Genomic DNA, 15284 nt, shown 5'->3' with positions numbered 1-15284 from the left:
TTCTCAAAGAAAACCTTACTGTTGTAACAGGCTGGCGCCGGCAATACGGACGTCCTGAATATATGATACCATACAGCTCTGGGTCCTTTCTGCTTACAGTACTATTTTGGTGGTTAACAAATAAATAAATAGTAGAACTTCAGAAACCTTTGTGGGAAGTATTGTAATGCTTCAGTAAATTCTGTTTTGTCAGTTTGAATTATTAATTACAGTATAAATATGTAAAATTGGCAGCTTTGGGTTGAGCAACATGTGGTTAGCTTCTAGTTTGGAACTCGGCGAGGGAAAAAGGTCTTCTGAGAAAGAAAGAACAACAAAAAAGAACTTTTACATTAGAAAACGTCCCATTTCTTCCTTTTTCCCATCCATTTCTATAAATACTGAACATGAGAACAGCTTTGATGGTGACTAACACTCACATAGAGAACAGAGGAGGTTTCTTTGTGCGAAAAGTTGTTCTTTAAGTGAATTAACATCTTGACCGATGAAAGAAAGACTGAGAGAGTTTGAGGGAGCTAGTGCGGTGGATGAAGAGAGAAAAGGATAATTGTGTGTCCCTGCAGTGAAAGACTGTTATTCTTTGGTGCTGCTGAGAGGCGGTCATTGTTTAGTGGAGTTTACAAGTGGGACCGGTCATGAGAGATCACACATCCCGATAGTCGCCCTCAGACCTGACATCCACGAGCTGCCGGAGGAGGCTTACCCAAGATTATCTCCCGGATTCGACAGGAAACTGCAGAGAGATGAAGCCCATCTGGTCGCTGTGTCTTTATCTGTTCATTTATCATCTGTAATAGCCCAAAACATCCGAACCATTATATAAAATTCCAGGTTTGTGCTTTTTGTTGTTTGGCCTGGTCCAGTAAAAGGAATCTAGAGAATTAAAAAGCTTTTTCCTAAAATCTGCCTCAAGGTTTGTTGATGTTTTATTTGTACACTTGGTCTCAGAAATCTGATTGAGACTAAACAGAACATGAAGGAAACTTGCAGTCAGCTCCAAACGTATTTGTATAACCAAATTTAAACCATTTTAAACCAAACAATCCAGACGTAACTCCAGTTCAGTCACCAGATTGCTCCAAATGTTCCAGCCTTCGTTCGTGCTTCCAGGGGTTATTTGTGTATGGCTACTGCCCATTCTTGACCCGTGATGTTGTCTGCAGCTTGACTTCTAATGCATTGTGTATTTTTGGATTCTGTCCTTTGCTTCCCCGGTTGCCTGCGTGCGTGTCGACTCACTGTTTGCTTATTGAACTAAAAATGCTGGACTTCAGTTTGTTGTTTTGATCCCTGCTTCCAAGTCCAGTTTGGTCCACGGCCATTACAGTGTTTACGAAGTGGCTGAAAGGAAGGAGTGGTTGGCTTAATCTCCGCTTACAGCGCCTCATTTTGTGTGGTTGCTGGTGTTGTTGACTTGATTTAAAACATGTTGCATACATGTGTATGTAACATACATAAATGGCTGATATGATGCTGGTGTTAATGCTCGAGCTGGTGCATTATGTGATATTTACTGTGTGATCGTATCCCAGTGTTTCATGCGTGGTGCCAGCTGACAAAAATACATTTTTCTGCATAGCTGGTTACTGTGGAGTTAGGTATGTGGTCCCATGAGGCTGGGGCCTAACTGGGGATTTATGCTTCAGATAAGTACCTACACGCCAGGTCAACGCTGCCTCTAGCTGGCCTGTTCCCTACCATTGATTCCTCCTGTTCATTTCTGGCTACGTTTTCATTCAGGAAATAACAATACATGTGTCACTATATTAAAATAATAATAACTTCAGTATAAGGACTCACAAATGTGGCACTGTCACTTGGTTTTTGCTCTCTCTGTAGTAGAGTATCACTTCCTCTTCCTGTTCCAACACACAGTGCTGTTTTTCTAGCAATTAAATTAAAACCCTTTAGATAAATTCTTATTTCATAGTGTAATCCTCACGTGCTTCATCAGAAGCACACTTTTCATGTACTCACTCGCTAATTTACAGCCAAAGTATTCACTCACCGTGTCTTTATTGTTTTGCTAGCTTAGCTTAGCTCATAGCCGACTCGCTAGCAGCATGGCCTCTTCACCTGTACCCCCTGCACTTTCCTTCTCATTGTGTGAGATGTTTAGTTACTCCTCAGCCTCCTTTAGCAGTAATGATACTTATTGCAGGGTTTACCATACAATATAAAGCACCTTGAGGTGACTGTTGTTGTGATTTGGTCCTGTATATATAAAATTTAATTGAATTGAATTGTTGTCGGACATCTCAGGATACATTACAAAAAAACATGAAAATATTTTTTAATTTACTAAAATCAAAAAATTTCAACCAATTGAAACGATTCTGTGAACTTGAAAAACTGAAATAAAATGAACAGAGGAAATGTCCTTAGTTGTAGTTAATTTTATTACAGCTTGGCTTACGAGTCAGTGATGGACATGTCTGACTCTACACGACTGTGACTGACGGCTTTCAACAAGTTCACCTTAGAATCTAAATCAGCCCTTGAAGGATGCGATTGGAACGGATGGTTAATATAAATAATGCGCAGCACATAATCTAATGTTACTGAAACATCAAACATGATGCTGGATTTTATTACATTGGCAGTGCAAGCAGGGATGGTCAGCCTGTGGTGACTTCAAGGTTTTTCTCAAAAAATAGGCGAGCGACTTGGCGCTGATATTTGGAAATATCAGCACTGAATCATACTTTGAGACGTGACTCCCCAGCCTTCTTCAAGTTCTATTAAATCCCCCTCTCTCTCCTCCGTTGCCCCTTCCCTTCCCTGTTCCCATGGTTTTCCCAGGCCTGCTCTCCCAGGGTGTTTGACCTGACTTCGTGCCCCTCTATGCCCTCTTTCTGCCCCTTTTGGTGCTTCCTGCCCCCTGCTACTGCTACACAGGCTCTTATTGTAACAGAGCCTACGCTGTCACTGCCCATCGCACATCAGCACAAAAAATAAATGCACACGACACATACAACGCACACATGCACACCACAGCAGAGAAACAGAAGAGGAGAATCCCGATCACCTGGAGCTCCACGGCCTGTCTGATTTATCGGACAAAGGTGCTGCTGAACTTCATTTCCCACACATTCCAGTTGTGAACACTGTGTGTGAATGTGTTCTTATACGCATGCATGTGTGTGGTGTGTGTCGTGTCAGTCTGATGGAAGTGCCCGAGCCTCCCGAGGTGAGACTAATGCTGAACAGGACGTCGGAGAGAACAGAGCAGCTCTTGCTACAAACATCAGCTCTCACACCTCCCGACATGAAGACAGGAGGGTTTTGTTTCAGTGATGGGGGGCGAGGTTGATGGACAGCATTTTACTCTTTAAATGTTGACTGAGGGAAAATAAAATAGTTACCAGAAGAAGAAAAGGTGCCGAAACTTTGAGCTTTCAGCAGGCTTGTCACGTTTCTTTCTTTTGTAAATACATTTAAATGTAAATCAAATTAATTAATTAATCAGTAAAACGATTAAATTGTACTTCATGTAAGTGGAAACATACTTATGTTTCATCTTCATGTCTATATTTTATTTCTTTTGTACTTAAAATAAGAAAAAAAATGGATTTGGATGCAGCTCTGTCCCTAAAGATCGAAGGAAGAAATGACCCAAACACCAGCCACAGAAGTTCAAATATTCTCACGAGGATGGAGGATGATGATGGTGTGAAGCACGCTAAAGTCTCAGCAGGCCTGCGCTGGACTAATAAAGAGTTTATAAAAGCACTTCAGTGTGTGTGAATTTCCAGACTGGGTGTTGCCTCTGATAAGTTCAAAACCAGACGAGTTGTATCAGTGCAGAAGGGACGACTGTGGGCGAGAGAGATAAGGAAAGAATGGGAGAAATCTACACCAGCTCTCTCTTTCTTTTCCCAACATGTGATGATGGTTTAATTAAACTTCACACAGAATTACCGTCATTAGAGAAAGAACACGTCCGCTGAAGGCTCTGCAGACACGTTTATCCACACAGCAATACTCACCTCCAGGTGTGTACAGTATAAATCACCTGGTTATATTAATAGACTATGTTCAGTTTAAACCAGTTTAGTTTAAATCATACAGCAGCACTCCTTCAGGTGATTTATGTTGTAAATCTGTTCAAAGCAAAACTGACTTGAGTCCTTTTTTATTTAGATTGGTTATTATTTCCAATGTTCTAAACACAATTAGATAACTAAATTTTATATATATGTATATATATATATATATATATATATATATATATATATATATATATATATATATATATTAGGGGTGCAACGATACACAAAATTCACGGTTCGGTTCGATACTTTGGTGTCACGGTTCGATATTTTTTCGATACAAAAAAAATGTTCATGCCTTTTTAATTTGTCATTTATTAAAATTATAAATATATATTTTAACACAAAAGTACAGTTTTTAAATTTAACCCTAACCCTTGTGCGTGTTGTTTTTTAGCTCGTCATATTGCAGCCACAGAAATTCTTTTGTCCATGAAACCATAAAGCTGCACTTTCTTTTTGCCTTATAGTCTGATTTGTCATAACTTCTCCGTTTTGTGGTAAGCTTTTCTTTGGCTGTCACTTCTTCACCCTGACCTGTCTTATTTGGCTCAGCAGAACTAAAATATATATCTGTCTGTGAAGGTTCTCAATCATCCAGGTCATCGTAGTGAAATATATATCCTGCCGCACTCACATAAGCTCAGCGATTCTCTGCGCGATCAACCTCTCACATGTTTAAGCTGCGGGAGATTTCACTTGTCATGTTTGCATAGTAAGCTAACAATTAATAAGACGATGTCAGAGGAATTGGTGCACAAATTATCATCACTCACAGATCAGTGCTGTCGCTCTCTATACACAGTTCGCGCGATTGCAAAGTGAAAGCAAAAAAACAAGCGCAAATTCAAACACGATTTCAATATGTCACATATTGACAGTGGCTCACCCAATGACATAATTACCCAGCTACATTTCTGAAAGAATGCAAAAGCATTGACATATATTTTTCCTTCCTACAATAGCCCGACAGGCAGGGGAGAGATAGCCCCGGGACGTCGGGCTAGCGATATTGCGAGCCCTGTATCTGATTGAGGAATCACTCATCTTTGGAAAAGAGAGTTTATTACAGAGAAATGTCTCTTTCCAAAATAAAAGCTATACTATCCGCTTCTTCTGGGCTATATTCTCAGCAGCATATTAAACATATCAGGTCTCCATAAGGAGAATCCTGTGCTAACAGCTGTCTAAATGACTCGGCTAAAGTTTGTAGCATGCATGCTTGTTGTTTTTATCTTTGCACTAGGATGATGTCGGCGTAAATGTGCAGTCATATTCGTTGTGTTCCCACTAGTGCTTTCAGGTTAATCTCGTTGAAATAACCTTAACGCCACAACACGGCAAATCTCCGTTAACGAGCTACCCTATACAGAGGGGCTAGACGGCCAACACGTTAACGAGCTAACTGCGCTAACACACTAGCTCCCACCCATGTAATTGAGCATTGCATGGCACATCCAACATACTGTTTTACTTTAGTCCATGACTCGCTTACCTTCAGGGTCATACGTCACATGAAAACCAAAATAATTCCAAACGCCAGATCTGAATGAGGGTGGGGAGGTCCACTTCTGTCTCGCTAGCTTGCCCTGCGCTCTTCCTTCTGACCATGCTGTCTGTGTTGAGTGCTCAGTGAATCTGCGTTCGACTACTCCGCCTAGGCTGCACTCTCGAGCCTAGGCGGAGTAGTCAAATGCAGATTCACTGAGCGCTCAACACAGACAGCATCGTCAGAAGGAAAGTTGATAAAATAAATTACAAATTTTGTATTGTTCTTTTTTTTTCTCCCCTTTGGTTTTCTTTCTTTCTCTCCCCCTCTTTCTTTCATTCTTTCCCCCTGTCCTATCCCACAGTCATGTCTGTCCCGTTTGCAACTGAAAATAAAATAAATTCATAATTATAATAAAGGTCAATCAAATGGACCAATATGATGATCCACTTAAAATAAATCCTCTTGGCATCTTTCTTGGCCTCAAGACAACAATTCTGATGGCTATAGATCCAAACGGGACACAAAAAAAAAATTGAAAAAAAAAAAAAATTGAAAAAAAAAAAATTGAAAAAAATTGTATTGTTCGATACATATGCGTACCGAACCGAAAGCACTGTATCGAACGGTTCAATATCGATACGAATATCGTTGCACCCCTAATATATATATATATATATATATATATATATATATATATATATATATATATATATATATATATACACAGTGTTGGGGGTAACGCGTTACAGTAACTACGTTATTATTGTGGTAACGAGCACGGTAACTAGTTATTATGCCAAAATCAGGAACGCGTTAATCATTACTGGGATTTAGATAGGCTCCTTATTCGTTACTTCGTGTGGTGGCTATGGCGGAGCTTCCACAGATTCAGTAACATTAGCAAGTGGTGGAGGCCAGCAGGTGGATGAGGGAAAGGGGAGGCAGGAGGAGGAGAGACCCGAAGCGGCTGAACTTCAGGTAAGAAGTTATGACCTGCAGTCTATCTGGGTCAGATATAAACCAAGTTTAGGTGGAGTTTATTTTCGTTGTGCTGACTTTTTATAGTCAGTTACATTAACTCGTACTGCGTACTAGCTAGCATGACAGAGTTTCTATACAGCTGGGTGGGTGCTATGATGTTACTGATACTGAACTTTGTTTTATTCATAAGGTTAATTATTAGAGTTGCCAACCGTCCCGTAAAAAATGGAATCGTTCTGTATTCAGAGAAAATATTACGCGTTTTGTAATATTTTCGTTTCGTATTGAGGTGAAAAGGAACACAGTTTGTCCCGGACTTCAGCTAGAATGAAAAAGACACAAAGCTGTATTTATTCTGTGTCTTTGCTGCACAGCTGCCTCCTCTCCTCTTATTCTCTCTCTCCCCCGTTTCTACTTCAATCATGAAACTGATCAATGATCAGCTGATCAGCTTTTCTCTCTTGTTTGTTTATCGCCCACTTCGCGCCAGAAAGAAGAAACCAATGTCGCGCTAAACAACAGCAGCACGTTTAAGCTGTTGTTAGAATTTATTTAATATTAATTTCTAGTATCAGCTGATGTTTGCTGGAGCCACAGCTGTAAAAGCTGCTGGTCATGATATGGTTTGGTTATGTGGTGAGAGGGAAACATGAAGATGAAACCAGGAGATGTCCTTACTGAATCATCAGAGCTGAACAGGTGATGGAGAAACAGGTTTACCTTTTAGGTGACATGAATGAGGTGAAGGGAAGTTATGAACTGTTTCTGAGAGACAAATAACCCCAGGATCCTTTTCTATGTAGCTGACAGCTGGTAACTGTGCAGGGGCGGGTCTAGCAAAGTGTTGCCAGGAGGCCAGTTAGGGCGTTAACAGGGAAAGGGGGGCACAAAGAAATACTTTTTTCTTATTCTCATTTAAAATGTCTAGCTTTTAAAAAGTAATTATCTGAATCTTACAACAAACGATTGATACATATATACCATCAGAACAGTGTACATCACTGTCACAACAGTGTTTGTTTTCATTCAAAGGCTTTATGATTTTTCCTATAATGGAGGACCGGTCAGTCAAAACGCCCGGGCCGATTTTTTTGTCCCAGTCCAGCCCTGTATGCAGCTCATCTGCAGTCTGGTGTTACCTACATCTTCCTATTCAGAAGGAAGAATTTCCGAGCTCTGAGTACAATCGAAAGCACCACGACTGCAGTTTTCGTGTTGGTAGAAGTAACTAGTAATGTAACTAAGTTACTATTTTAAAGTAACTTCACCTTCAAGTGCGGGATCTACCAAGGAGATGCTCTGTCCCCACTGCTGTTCTGCATAGGCCTGAACCCCCTCAGTGAGATATTTGACAAGACTGGCTACGGATACTGGCTACGGATACTGGCTACGGATACCGACTACGCAACCGAGCTTTTGTCAGCCACCTCCTGTACATGGATGACATCAAACTGTATGCCAAGAGTGAACGAGACATCGATTCACTGATCCACATCACCAGGATATACAGCAATGACATCGGGATGTCATTCGGGCTGGAGAAGTGTAGTCGGATAATAACAAAGAGAGGGAAGTCAGAGCGGAGGGGATCAAACTGCCAGAAGGCAACATTGCAGACATAGAGGACAGTTACAAGTACCTGGGGATCCCGCAGGCGAATGGGAACCATGAAGAGGCCGCTAGAAAAGCTGCAACCACCAAGTACCTGCAGAGGGTCAGGCAAGTCCTGAGGAGTCAGCTGAACTGTAAGAACAAGATCCGGGCTATCAACACCCACGCCCTGCCCGTGATCAGGTACCCTGCTGGTATAATAAGTTGGCCAAAGGAGGAGATAGAAGCCACTGACATAAAGACAAGAAAGCTCCTTACCATGCATGGAGGGTTCCACCCCAAGTCCAGCACCCAGAAACCCAAGAAAGAGGAGGGAGACGAGGAACCATCATGGAAGGACAGGCCCCTGCACAGTATGTACCACCGGCAGATAGAGGAGGTGGCTGATATCCAGAAATCCTACCAGTGGCTGGACAAAGCTGGACTGAAAGACAGCACGGAGGCACTAATCATGGCAGCACAAGAACAAGCTCTGAGTACAAGATCCATAGAGGCTGGGGTCTATCACACCAGGCAAGACCCCAGGTGCAGGCTGTGTAAAGATGCCCCAGAGACAATCCAGCACATAACAGCAGGGTGCAAGATGCTAGCTGGCAGGGCATACATGGAACGCCATAACCAAGTGGCCGGCATAGTGTACAGAAACATCTGTGCCGAGTATAACCTGGAAGTCCTGAGGTCAAAATGGGAGATGCCCCCAAGGGTGGTGGAGAATGACCGAGCTAAGATCCTGTGGGACTTCCAGATACAGACGGACAAAATGGTGGTGGCTAACCAACCGGACATAGTGGTGGTAGACAAACATGAGAAGACGGCCGTAGTGACCGATGTAGCGGTTCCGAATGACAGCAACATCAGGAAGAAGGAACACGAGAAGCTGGAGAAATACCAAGGGCTCAGAGAAGAGCTCGAGAGGATGTGGAGGGTGAAGGTAACGGTGGTCCCCGTGGTAATCGGAGCACTAGGTGACTCCCAAGCTAGGCGAGTGGCTCCAGCAGATCCCGGGAACAACATAGGAGATCTCTGTCCAGAAGAGCGCAGTCCTGGGAACAGCTAAGATACTGCGCAGGACCCTCAAGCTCCCAGGCCTCTGGTAGAGGACCCGAGCTTGAAGGATAAACCGCCCGCAGGGGCGTGCTGGGTGGTTTTTTTTTTATATACATATGTGTGTGTGCGTGTGTGTGTGTGTGTGTGTGTGTGTGGGGGGGGGGGGGGGGGGGGGGTATAAACATGCAATAATATAAGCATATAGTATTTATATCAATAGATCTGGTTTTAAAGTGCTTGATAAGTGTGTCATTTTGCTGCATGTAGCAGAGTAACACAATGAAAAGCACAATTTAGCTAAATTAAAAAAATGAAAGTCTCAAATTATATACCTATAAAAATATTTTATAATATTTTGTATTGCATATCAACAGTGACGGCTAGGCAGTGTGAGAGTTAGAAAATATGTGTTCAAATTCTGAAAACACTGAAATATGGAAATATTGCATAGTAACTGTTGAAGGAAAGAAACATTTATTTATTCTCATTGCAATTTACTGAAACAGACATTTAAATAAAACAAAATCATAATTATCCAGTTTTAGAAGTTTTATCAGAGCATTGAGTTTGTTTGCATTGTTGTAAACGTCTTTTCTTTGTTTCAGAGCTTAAATCCTAGTAAAAAGATTTTAACCCCGCGAAGCCTGAGCCGTCAAATAACTGCCAGAAAACTATAATTTTGTCTGGCAAATAAAAAAAATTACATTTAAATGTCGGTTTATATTTATAAAATACCTTTGAATTTAAATATGTTTTTGTACAATTTATTGCTTAAAATTGTATGCAAACATGCAAATATGCAGTTTATTCAAGGGAAAACACACACTGATGATGATGACTAAAAAAAACCCATTAAATTTGATGCACTTGGATTAATTACTGCTTTCTATCATTCTCACTTTTTAAAATGATGAGACATGAAAGTCCAGGTACGTGTTGGCAATATAGGAAGGTGTGTGTGTGTGTGTGTGTGTGTGTGTGTGTGTGTGTGTGTGTGTGTGTGTGTGTGTGTGTGTGTGTGTGTGTGATGGAGCTGCTGACAGGTATTTTCTCCAGCCTGGACTGTAACAACCTCACCTCTCACATATTTACTGCAGATTTTCCGGAGAGTTCCTGAGTGTGTGATGAGGTGTTTGGAGATTAGAGGCTTAAACTCCTTCAACACTCTTCCACCTTCATCTCTGCTGGGAACTTCTCATCTTCTCCTCTCAGTTCTCCTCCTCTGCTGATAAAGTGAAGGGTCTTCAAGGGTTCTTCGCTGAGCTGGGAGGTTATATTTACTGACTTATTCCAAGTGCATGCGCATATCTGACAAGGTATAAAAGTTCCAAAATGAACTACAAAAAAAATCCACAGGACTAAACTGGACTGTTACTACACTCGTGCTTCTGAGAGGAAGTCCAGTTCTGCTACAATTCCTGCTCATAGTGCATAGTGCTAATGATTGTTGTTGGGGGGTTTTTGAGCGTCTTAAGGCGACTGCTGTTGTGATTTGGCGCTGTGCTTCTCTCCTTCTGTTTCTGTTCTTGATGAGACAGCTTCTGCTTAACTTAGCTTTTCTTTTCTTAGAGGGGAGGTGGAGGAAAGGTCAGTGGTCAAGTGAGTGTTAAAATGACCCTAAGAGTCAATAACGGTCAGCGTTTACATCTCAGTCGCTCTTCAAACACTCTCTGTCATGTTTTAATACCACAATCTCTGCGAGACATTTAAACACAGCTGATTCACACACATACACACACGCACACACACACATCTGCATCGTGTCCCGATGAGAAACACAGGTCAGGTGACAGGAAGGAAGCGGGGTAGTGCTGCACCTGCAGGTTATTCGTACCGCACGGCTCCCAGAGGACGCGTCTGTGAGCTTCCTTCATCACAACAATGGAGCATTCTGTCCTCAGACAGCAGACATTCATACAGTCTGTGGGAGTGCATTAAAGCTGCTGATAAACACCCCTCAGCCCCACCTCCACCGGCATGCAGACGTCCTGTAAAGGTGTTAAGAACGCGCTTCAGTTTTTCGCTTTGAAAATAAAGAGCTCTCACATATAAAGTGGTCAGATGTCGTTTCTGCATCTACTCTTTGGTTTAAAGTTTCGCCATCGATGTGCTGATGTTTTAATATCTGGTACTGCTGGTGAGCATTTTCAATTAAATCTACTTCCTATCTGAGTGTCGGCAACACAGCACACGATCATCAGCAATACAAGACACATGTAGAGGTTTAAATAATTAAATAAATTGTAATTTTATTGTTGTTTTGGGGGAAAGCAGAACAAATGTGTCAGACTGTTTTAATGCAAGTACAGAATTCACATCTATCCATTTTTCTGAATGCTTATTCTACTCAGGGTCAAGGAGGCTGGCTGGAGGTTGGGTGCGCTCAGAACGGGTCACCAGTCTGTCCCCGGGCTAATTCACAGCAGGAATGTGAAATAATCCAACCACCGCAAAGAATAAAAACATGAATACGCCCTCTAAAGTGTCAGCATATTCATTCCACACCAAACAGAATGTGGTTGGTGCTGTATCGTGTTCTTTTACACATCGGCCATATGTATATGTATTTATAGAGAGTATTCAGGACTTGGAGAATTCAGGACTCGGAGGTGTTTCAAGAGATGGTATCTGGGCAGGATGTGTCTGGCTTGGCTTTGTCCAAACACCAAATCACAGGAAGCTGCTAATAAAAACATGTCAGGCATCAATCACTCAATGTGTGTATTCACAGAGAAGCTGATTTCCTTTTACCAGAAGAATCCACAGATCTGCTGTTTCAGAGAGCATCCTCAGACAGCAGGCAAGTTATTTACTGTGCACGTTCCACCACTGTCATGATGCTGTTTAAGATCTAAATATAAATACAATGCAATGCTAATCTCATGAATCCAAATTTCATAGACAATAGAACACAGAAACACGTCCACATCCAGACGTGCATTTCATGGAAGGCCTGCATATTTCAGCAGGAGGATGCTAAACCACAGACTGCATCTACTCCAGCAGCACGGCTTTGTAACAGAAGAGTCCGGGTGCTGAACTGATCTGCTTGCAGTCCAGACCTTTGACCAGCTGAGAACATCTGGAGCATCATGAAACCCACAACAGGACAAAGCAGTGGCAGGACTGCTGAGCAGCTAGAATCCTCCATCAGACCAGAACGGGGCAACGCTCCTCTGTTAAAGTTTACAGCTACTCTCCTCAGCTCACAGATGTAGACAGAAGAAGACGGGATGCTGTGCAGTGGCAACAAGGAGCTGCACAGTTCCTACAGAACAGCGCATCAGCGTTCCAACTGGTTCCACGTTCAAATTCTGTCTGTGAACTGATGCAGACTCAGTGTCTAGGTGTGGTTGTGTATCATTGGTCTGTAGATTTTATATATGTGTACATGCTGCAGGTTTGTAAGGTCACCAGGAGGCAGGCTAACAGCAGTGATGAGCTGTTTTTGGTACTTTGTCTCCTGCGGATGAGACAGACGTGTGAGGATACCAAGAGTGTCTCTGTGCTGAAAGTGAAACTAAGGAAATCGGTGAACACTGCCCACTGCATCAGTCATCATCTGAGCTTTTAACGTGTGTTTGATTTGTTTTTAGCTTCTTTGTCTTGATGAACTTTTCGAGCAGTTAGCATTCGATGTACACGGCTACATGCTGTTAGCTATGTGGTGCGGATGGATGGATGGATGGATGGATGGATGGATGGATGGATGGATGGATGGATGGATGGATGGATGGATGGATGGATGGATGGATGGATGGATGGATGGATGGATGAACAAAAGTCCCACAATCTCTGCAAATTCAACGACCCACATTCTACGTAAAGGGTCAGGCAGCAAAACTCAAGGATTTCTGTACCAGTCGTGGGAGTGCTCCAACGCCACCATCTTCATCTGGAGCTGATGAACATCGTCCCCATACTGCTCCGCATCCATTATAAGATTTGCACTAATGGACCCCAGCAGCAGAGGAAATGCCATGTAACTGTGGAAAACTCAGCTCTGCAAACAAAACGGTCCTGCTGTGGAGGAGACAAAGGAGAGCGACACAAAACTGAAAGAAAAAGGATCAAACTCCAGACAGCTGCAGATGCAACACCCTGAAAACAGGCAGAGAGGCTGAAAGGGTTTCTGCTGCATGATTTGCATGTCCATGGTGCTGCTTGAGTCTCACAGGTCCTCCCAAAATTCAAAGGAGTTGTGAGGTGAAACAGCATGAGCTGAAACTGCACAGAGGACTCTGAAGCCTCTGCGGGAGGCGCATACAGCAGCAGTTATCTGCTCAGACACGAGCCGTGCTCCATGTTGTTTCTGAGCACACTGCCTTACTATAAAAAGTGATGTGTCCAAAGCAGTGCTTAAAGCCTGAAGGAGTCTGAAACCATATAACGTCTGTGATTCAGCCCAAGGAAAAGATGTTTAACTAACTGTGTGAGGGTTCATTGAACAGTCTGTAAGGACACTGTAACATGATAAGCCTGATAAACATAAAAAAGGAAGACAGAAAAGAAAAAAACGTATTATAATCACTTTAACAAGTTATTGCAATAAAAATTGAGTTTCTTCTTATTTTCTGGAAAAAAGATGACAATTATGGTGTGTGTGTGTGTGTGTGTGTGTGTGTGTGTGTGTGTGTGTGTGTGTGTGTGTGTGTGTGTGTGTGTGTGTGTGTGTGTGTGTGTAATGGATGTCCTGTGGGAACGAGGGGTCGAGTGGTGTGAGGTCCGAGGCGTCGTAACGACGGACGGGCGGCGAGCACCATTTAACTGAGAATAATACACCATTTCCTCCCATTCTCTCTCTCTCTCACACACACACAGTGTATAAACAGACACACACACACACCTCCCAGTCATGTTCCCTTATTCCAAAAGGATTTCCGACTCACGGCCCAGCACTCTGGCTCAGCGCTCCCTGAGATATTACCCTCTACACACAGAGATATTCCTCCCTTGACACGCTGCGTTTCCTGCTATAGGATGGCCCTGCTTGTCCTCTGTGACCCCCGACACCAATAAACCTCTGATATCATCAACACACACAGAACCGGGAGTGCGTTGGCAGCAGCTTCTCTTGTAAAACAACTTTAACTGAAACTAACTGTGTTTAATTGACATCTGAGTTTCTGCTCATTTATTTTCGTTTGTTCGTTTGTTCCTTTGTTTTCCGTCTCAGCTCAGAAGCAGAGGTTTTCTGACTGACGCCGTGTGAGGCTGCATGAACTGAGCTGTGTTAGTTTGTCCCAGATGCAGTCCACAGCTGAACTCTGGGATAGTTTCACCTGAGCTCCACAGCTGCAAGGCAACACCTTGGAGTGAGACTTTTCAGTCCAGCAGAAACCCAAGCTTCTGTTTCTGTCAGTGTTTGGTGCCACTCTAACTAATATAACAGTTATTGTACTTTGTTTATCTCCATGATGGGTGGATGGACAGTCAAATATTCCATTTCCTGTGTGCTGTCTCACACGTCATTCATGTGGGAGATGGAACTAAAACAGCAGCTTGAGCTAAAACTTCTGGACCATGCTCAGTGCCACAAAGTGACAAGAATGTGACGATGAAGCGCAAACTCAGCACAACCCCAAAGCTGGCACTTTATCTGAGCTCCTCTGTGAGCTTGGCTCTCAGCTTTGTGGTAATAAAGAAAGATTTTCCTATTATGGTACGGGTTTGTGTAGATACACTGTGGACTTCATATGAATAATGCTTAAGTGATGTAATGAGTGTAGCTCTTCTTAGAGCTTCACAGAGGTCTTCTTGGAGAGGTTCATCATCCCTCTGTGCTTACTGCAGCTCTGCACATCAGCCTCATTCTTGAAAACATGCAGCAACAAGTGAAATAATGCATTACTTTTTCTTTTTCTTTCTTAAAAGTACAGAGTAATGCGTATTACTTTAAGTCACAACTCCCAAGTTAGAGGGCGAATACGAGCCTCATAAAATGAGTCAGAGTTGTTCCAAACTTTAGCTTTACCAAATTTAAAACAACAGAAATGAAGCACAACAACAGCAAAAATCATAACTACGGTTTCACCGGGCGGCCTCATCAGCGGTGCAATGAGAGAGACCTGCAGGATGGATATATGAAGGACCATCACAAT

The sequence above is a fragment of the Rhamphochromis longiceps genome, linkage group LG15 (assembly GCF_057381845.1).
Source record: "Rhamphochromis longiceps isolate RC_006_pf linkage group LG15, R_longiceps_female_GT1.1, whole genome shotgun sequence".
Lineage (NCBI taxonomy): Eukaryota > Metazoa > Chordata > Actinopteri > Cichliformes > Cichlidae > Rhamphochromis > Rhamphochromis longiceps.
Note: the sequence above shows the minus strand (reverse complement) of the source record.